The sequence below is a fragment of the Balaenoptera musculus genome, chromosome 2 (genome assembly GCF_009873245.2).
Source record: "Balaenoptera musculus isolate JJ_BM4_2016_0621 chromosome 2, mBalMus1.pri.v3, whole genome shotgun sequence".
NCBI lineage: Eukaryota > Metazoa > Chordata > Mammalia > Artiodactyla > Balaenopteridae > Balaenoptera > Balaenoptera musculus.
In genome coordinates this window covers 74491621-74498760 of record NC_045786.1, presented here as the reverse complement: position 1 = coordinate 74498760, position 7140 = coordinate 74491621, and the positions used below count along the sequence as shown (strand labels likewise).

Genomic DNA, 7140 nt, shown 5'->3' with positions numbered 1-7140 from the left:
CATACCTGCACACTATTTTTAGCAGCTGTGTAAGAATAATGAGATTTGTAAATTAAGGGCTTTGTAATGTGGATGTTTTGCTACTAGAGTTGACTGCTCAGAAGATCTTTTATAGCTCTTCAGTGTTTTATTGTTGATCTATCATTTCAGTGACATAATTTGCCCAAACAGAACTCCATCTGTCTTTCTAAGCTATGACCTTTCTGTGAACAGTGTTTGCATTCAATGTGCAAATGTCCATGTATTATCTATTTAAGCAACATCATAGGGCCATCACTCAAGGAAGCTGAATGAGGTGAACATTGATATAGCTCTTTCCCCTTTCCATTTTTTAAATGTAGCAAATACTTTTTATGTTCCCCTCCCCCTTCCCCTTTCCCCTTTTGGAAATGTGTCAGGATCTAGATAGTTTAAGGTGAGCAATTGAGGGGACTGAGAAATTGATCCACACAGAGTCTGGCTTCTTTGTGCTTCATCATAAGGTGTGCTGCTGCCGGCCAGCCTAATTTTAAGTACCATTTTAACAAGAGAACCTCGTGGAAATCCAGCTGGCAGACTCAAGGAGTTCAGGAAACAGGACCACAGAGGTTACACTCTGGGATCCTGGCCATGAGGTTGGATGCCTCACCTTGTTGAAAAGAGACACTGGACCTAAATGGTGCAGCATGACTTTGTTCCTGCTTGGCTAAATTTCTCAACACCACAGTCAGCTAAGTCACCTACCTAGGCCACCTTCGAAAAACACGGAGAGCACCTACCCCGAGGAGATGGTAGACTTGGAGTAAGCCGTCGTCGACATAATTCCTCTGATGGCTTTTTTAACAATGGACCTCTACGAACGACAAGAGATTCCTGGCACCAGCCCTCCCTATTCCGCCACGATTCCGTGGACTCTGATGTCTCTAAGGGAGCATATGCTGGAATCACAGGGAACCTATCCGGTTGGCACGGCTCTTCCTGAGGTCACGACGGCATGAGCCAGCATAGTGGGGTGGCACAGGGAACCATCGCCACTGGAATGGCAGCTTCCACTCCCGGAAAGGCTGTGCCTTTCAGGAAGAGCCACCTACAGAGATTAGGGAAGAGAAGAAAGATGATAAGGTGGAAAAGTTGCAGTTTGAAGAAGACGACTTTCCTTCTTTGAATCCAGAAGCTTGCAAACAGAATCAGCCATGCAGACCCACTGGGACCCCTTCTGGAGTGTGGGAAAACCCACCTAGTGCCAAGCAGCCCTCCAAAATGCTAGTCATCAAAAAAGTTTCCAAAGAAGAACCTGCTGCTGCTTTCTCTGCTGCATTCACCTCACCAGGATCTCACCATGCAAACAGAAACAAATTGTCAACCATGGTTCCAAGTGTCTATAAGAACCTGGTTCCTCAGCCTGTACCACCTCCCTCCAAGCCCAGTGCGTGGAAAGCTAACAGAATGGAACACAAATCAGGATCCCTTTCCTCTAGCCGGGAGTCTGCTTTTACCAGTCCAATCTCTGTTACCAAACCAGTAGTACTGGCTGGGGGTATAGTTTTAAACTCTCCCAAAGAGAGACCCCGCCAGCACCACTCCTCCAATTGAGATCAGCTCCTCTCGTCTGACCAAGTTGACCCGCCGAACTACTGACAGGAAGAGCGAGTTCCTGAAGACTCTGAAGGATGACCGGAATGGAGACTTCTCAGAGAGCAGAGACTGTGAGAAGCTGGAGGAATCAGAGGACAACAGCACACCTGAAGCAAAAGAAAATGGAGAGGAAGGCTGTCATCAGAATGCTCTTGCTCTCCCCGTAGAAGACGAAGGGGAGGGCCTCTCTCACTCTTTGGAAGCAGAGCACAGGTTATTGAAAGCAATGGGATGGCAGGAGTATCCTGAAAATGATGAGAATTGCCTTCCCCTCACAGAGGATGAGCTCAAAGAGTTCCACATGAAGACAGAGGAGCTGAGAAGAAATGGCTTTGGGAAGAATGGCTTCTTGCAGAGCCAAAGTTCTAGCCTGTTCTCCCCTTGGAGAAACACTTGTAAAGCAGAGTTTGAGGACTCAGACGACACGGAAACCAGTAGCAGTGAAACATCTGATGACGATGCCTGGAAATAGGCATATCAATGCTTACTGTTAAATCTGACCCAGTAAACTCAGCTTGTGTGTTTAGGGGTTATACAGAAGAAATCGTTCTTTTCCTTTTCTTTTTCTTATGTTGTTGTTGAATACTTCATGCACAAGGGAAATAACCATATCCCAAAGAGAGAGCGAGGGATTGGCTTGTTTAGCTTTTGTTGTTGTTCTTCCCTGTTATCTGCTTAAGAGAACTTTGTGTGGTGGGAAAGATTTTTAAAACACACACACATACGCACAGTATATATGGGGCGTGATGCACAAGTGGGATCTGGCAGGGCAGAGAGGAGGAGACACAGGTTTGCAGCAGCAGCTTCTACTACCAGCCCTTGGGGCACTCACCCCTGTGCTCAAGCAGTCATTGTCAATGACAAAGTGACTATTGAAGTTATAATTGTATTAAATGAATGCTAATAATTTGGATATTTTATTTTGTTTCTGGCTGCTCGGGTAACATTAGCCCTTAACCCAGCATATATGGTTTTTTCACTTTTTTTTTTCTTTCTGGGTACAGCTGTAAGATATTTGGATATAGGAAATGCTGTGTTATTCTTGCAGCCTTGATATTCAGGGTGGATTGTAAAATATACATTTTTGTGAGATCTCAAAGATTAAGATTATTTTGATAACATTATTTACAGATTTAAAAGATATGGTTATCACGAGTCTGTTGAGGGGGGAAACTACTGCATAAAATAACTAACTTGGAATAAATATTTTGCATCAGTTTGAAAAAAAAAAAATCAATGTGCAATGGAATTTTCTACAGTGCTCCCTCCCCTTGCCAATGAAATGGGTTTTGGATGAATCAGTTTAATTATAAGGTTATTCTAGAACTTCTGGCCATAAACTCTTTGGATAAATCCTCCTTTATTCCAGATTTCACTCTCTAGTGAGTAGTATTATGTTAAGGCTCAGTTGTTTGCTGTTTCAACACAACCCAGGCTGCCTTTGCCCTGCTATGTACACCAGCAATTACCTAAGTTAAGACATAGATAACACCTCCTAAGTTAACACTACTACACTACTAGGAAGACTCTTCCAATATTTTATGCTTCCCTGCTGGTTGTGCCCTAATTATAATTACTTAAAAAACCCTTGTGAGATGGATAGATACCAACAAATTCATAAGCAAAACATAATATTTGAGAGAATTAGCCAACACATGAAGGGAAGCTGTTAGCAAAAACAGATAAGTCAATTACAGTTTACTCAAAACATGTGAAAAATCCATTATTTTTATATATAAAAGAGGAAAACAAGGGATTTCCTTAATTCTAAGATGTTACTATTATCAACAAAGAAAACCACCAAAGAAAAGCCATAAAGAATAACACATATTTTATTAACTGATTATTAAGAGAATAATGTCCCAAGGTCTGAACCCCACCTTTGTTCAATGTAAGATTTCTCTTATTTGATGAAAGATTTTTTAAAAGGAAATGGATATGGTGATGATGAAATTAGTGGCAGAATTTAGATTGAGTTAGTCAGTGCAAAATGAGGTATTGTGCTCTCCGTTTCTTCATGACTCCAACAGCACATATAAATGCAAAACGTATTTTCTTCTATCTTGAAAATGTTCACTTAGCACTAAAAACCTCTCCCTTGACCTTATTTCTCACCTTCCCTGCACTACCAAACTTCTCTAAAGAGTGACCCACACCTCCTCCTGCATTTCTCTGGCAGCCAGTCTTTTCTTAACCCACAGCAGTCCAATAACTCAAAAATACCCATGAAGGTCACCAGTGACCTTCTATTCACTAAATTTTCTTGACTTCTGTGGCACTTGTCACCAAACTTTCCACCTGGAGCTTCTCTGACGTCCCTAACATCTCTGGTTCTTCCTCGTTGTTCCCTTTGTGGGAACCCTCTTCCTCTTTCTGGTTCCTATATATGACCATTGCTTGTGGGTCAATCTTTTAGCACCTTATTATTGGTGAAGAACACTGTGTGACACTGTGTGACACACCTCACAATGGATCTTGACACCCCACTGAGTAACAAGCCTTAGTTAGAGATAAAGTGCTAACCACCCTGCAGGGCTCACCACATTCTTGGTCCACCTGCTTTCCAGCCTTTTTACAAATACCACTTTTGACCTATACAGTCCCTTGACCTTCCCCTAGATGAGCCAGCTCACTGGCCTCATAGAAGCCCTGTGTATCATATCTTTGTGACTTTTGGTGGTGCTGAGACACAGGTAGGACCAGAACTCAGCTGTGGGAATTCCCTGGCGGTCTGGTGCACGCTTCCGTTGCAGGGGGCACCGGTTCGATCCATGGTCAGGAAAATAAGATCCCACGAGCAGTGTGGTGCAGCCAAACAACAACAACAAGAAACAAACAAATAAAACCCCTCAGCTGTGCCATAAATCACTTAAAAAAAAATTTTCCACAGCGTCTAGCAAAATACACTGCACTAGTTATTTGTATTTAATAACTGGTTGCTGAATAGTATGACAACCATCAAGTTTATAAAATTGCTCTCTTTGATGAAACTATTTTTGTTAATCTGTGCCAGTATTAAATAATTTGTGATACATCATAGCTTTTAAATTAAAGTAATGCAAAAAAAAAATCCATTTCCTGTAATGAGTCACAATCAAACAATTCTGGAAAAACAGATAGTTCTTTGAAATTTATCCTACAGAAATAGTTTGAGTTGGAAAAAAATTAAGGTAGGCTTAAATCATTGTGCACTGTGTCTCCTCAGGATTCAAAACATGTCACCTGAACAAGGGGGAAGAAAAGGTCAGAAGTGGGAAGTCGTGGCTCTACTATACTATGAAACTTCAGGATTCCTATTGAGGAATTCAGAGTTTGCAAGAGCTACAATTATTTGTCTTCTTACTAATGAATCTTTTAAAATTTTGGATTCTGTTTATGATAATTGATATGATTTTTTTTAAAGGAAATTAAAGTCAGCCAGAGTGAAATGGTATATATACATAGCAAGGGCCCTCATTTACCAGGTCCTCTTCTTCTCTACCCTTGAGAGTGATGGAGTCTTGTGGCAATTACAGCATAAAGTTATGCTTTGAAGGCCAGCAGAAGTACAGGAGGGAGTTTCCTCTGTTTTACATATGCTCTACTCTGAGGATTATAAGGATTGCTGCCATTCTCCTAGGAAGCCAGGAATCGGTGCCCTGCAGCTCTGAATCAAGGGGGAGTGGCAGAATGGAGCTGGGACCAGGGGAGGGAGTGGAATAGTAAGGGCGGGGGGGGGGGGTGGTGTGTGGAAGAAATGAGGCAGAGGGGACTTTCATGTGCCCATCTGAGATGCACACCTTACACTCTGGAAGGCAACCCAATGGGGACAGGCCGGAAACATTTTGAACCTTTCTTGGGACTCTTGATGGTGGGCTCTGGGTTTGAATGAGTACTTTCCCGTAAGACCTGCACGTCTTTCCAGACATAGCAGAGAGTTATGTATGTTTCAAATATATTTTCAGTGGGAGAAAGTCAGTGGGAAACTGAGTGATACTGTTATCAGGATGACATAGGATTCAATTCCATATACATTTACTGAGTGCGTACCATGTGCCAGGCAGTGGGAATCAAAGGGAAGAAAGGAAAGAATAATCACTGAGCTAAAGGGATCCTCCTAGGTCAGATCTCCACAACATAATTCACAAGGTCATGCACTCTCCTTATCACAATGTCAGTTTCATGCTGTCTGTGGTTATTTGATTGATGTGTTTCCGGCTGTAAGCTCTATGAGAGCAGAGATTCGTGTCTCTTTTTCTTTTTCACCATTGTGTATGCACAGTTTCTAGAATTTGACAAGCATCCAATAAGCATTGTTCACTGAATGTTATGGATGCATTAGCCCTTGGTGGGGATATTATCCCGTTTTATAGGTATGGAAACAGAATATCCAAGACCACATAGAAGTAACTGTTGGAGAGAGGATTCCATAACAACTTAGCCTAACTCCACAGCCCAGAGTCTTTCTACCAAGTCCTCCCTTTCCCTGGGTTGGAGAGGCTGTGGCTGGTGGAGGAGACGGATAGGAACACCCTTCCTGGGTAAATACTAGCGACAGGAAAGAGGTATGAACCGGAGGTGGGCGTAGGTGGGGGTCCCCAACTCTGCTTACATCCCGCCCACAGAGAGGAAGCAAATTTCTGAGTGGATCGGCGGCGTGTGCAGCCTGCTCAGAATGCACATTGAGAGGAAGGTGCAAAGAGTTAGGACGCCCTAGGAGGCGGGTGAGGCAGAAGGGAGGAGGAAGGCATGTGAAGAAGAGGGGTGGTAGCAGTTCTTTCTTTCTTGCGTCGTGCCTGCTGCCATGAGACCGGATCCTTGGTCCCAGTGGCCGGTGTCAAGGTGATTCATTAGATGACACTTGGCCGCCTCGAGGGTTAGTTAGTTCCGCTGCACAGGTGGGGCGTCAACGCGCAAGCTGTTTCCCAGACGGTGGCCTCATAAAATAACTTCTCCTCGATTTGGAAGGCGGTGGGGGTAGATAATAACGCTTTCTGTGGGAAAGAGGTTTGGTAAATAACGGATGCTAGGGCTCTGAAGAGAATTACAGGGTAGGCACCATGGCTATCATCTTAATCAGGCACCATTTCAACACCCCTCTCTTCAAGTCAACCAGCCCTACAACAGGACTTATTTTCCAATAAGCGAAATCCCCGCCCGCCGACTCCGAGCCGCTGGGCTGCGAGCTGGGTGGGAAACAGCAGCGGGAGGAGAGGCTATTTTGGGTGTGGGAACGCGGAGGGAGGAGGGGCGGTGCCGCGGGGCTGGGCGCGGGCGCGGGGAAAGCCTCCAGCTCGGGCTGCCACGGCAACCGCGTCCAGGCAACGCGCCCGGAAGCCGCTCGGGCGGCGCGCGGCGGCTCGCGCCCCCCGGGAGCCGCGAACCCGGCCGGGCCGCGCGCCGGGCCAGGCGGCAGGCACGCGCTGATTGGACGGCGCTCCCCGCGGCGCGGGCCCGCAGCCGGGCGCCCAGCACAGCCAGCGCCAGCGGCCGCCGCACCCAGCCGCGCCGGCGAGGACATGGGCAGCCGCGGCGCGCCCGCCCCCC

General features: G+C 45.4%; 1 pseudogene; it reads left to right on the top strand.

Moving 5' to 3' along the window:
* The first annotated feature begins 496 nt into the window (after positions 1-496).
* On the top strand, positions 497-2086 carry LOC118890961 (annotated as a pseudogene).
* The last annotated feature ends 5054 nt before the right edge of the window (positions 2087-7140 follow it).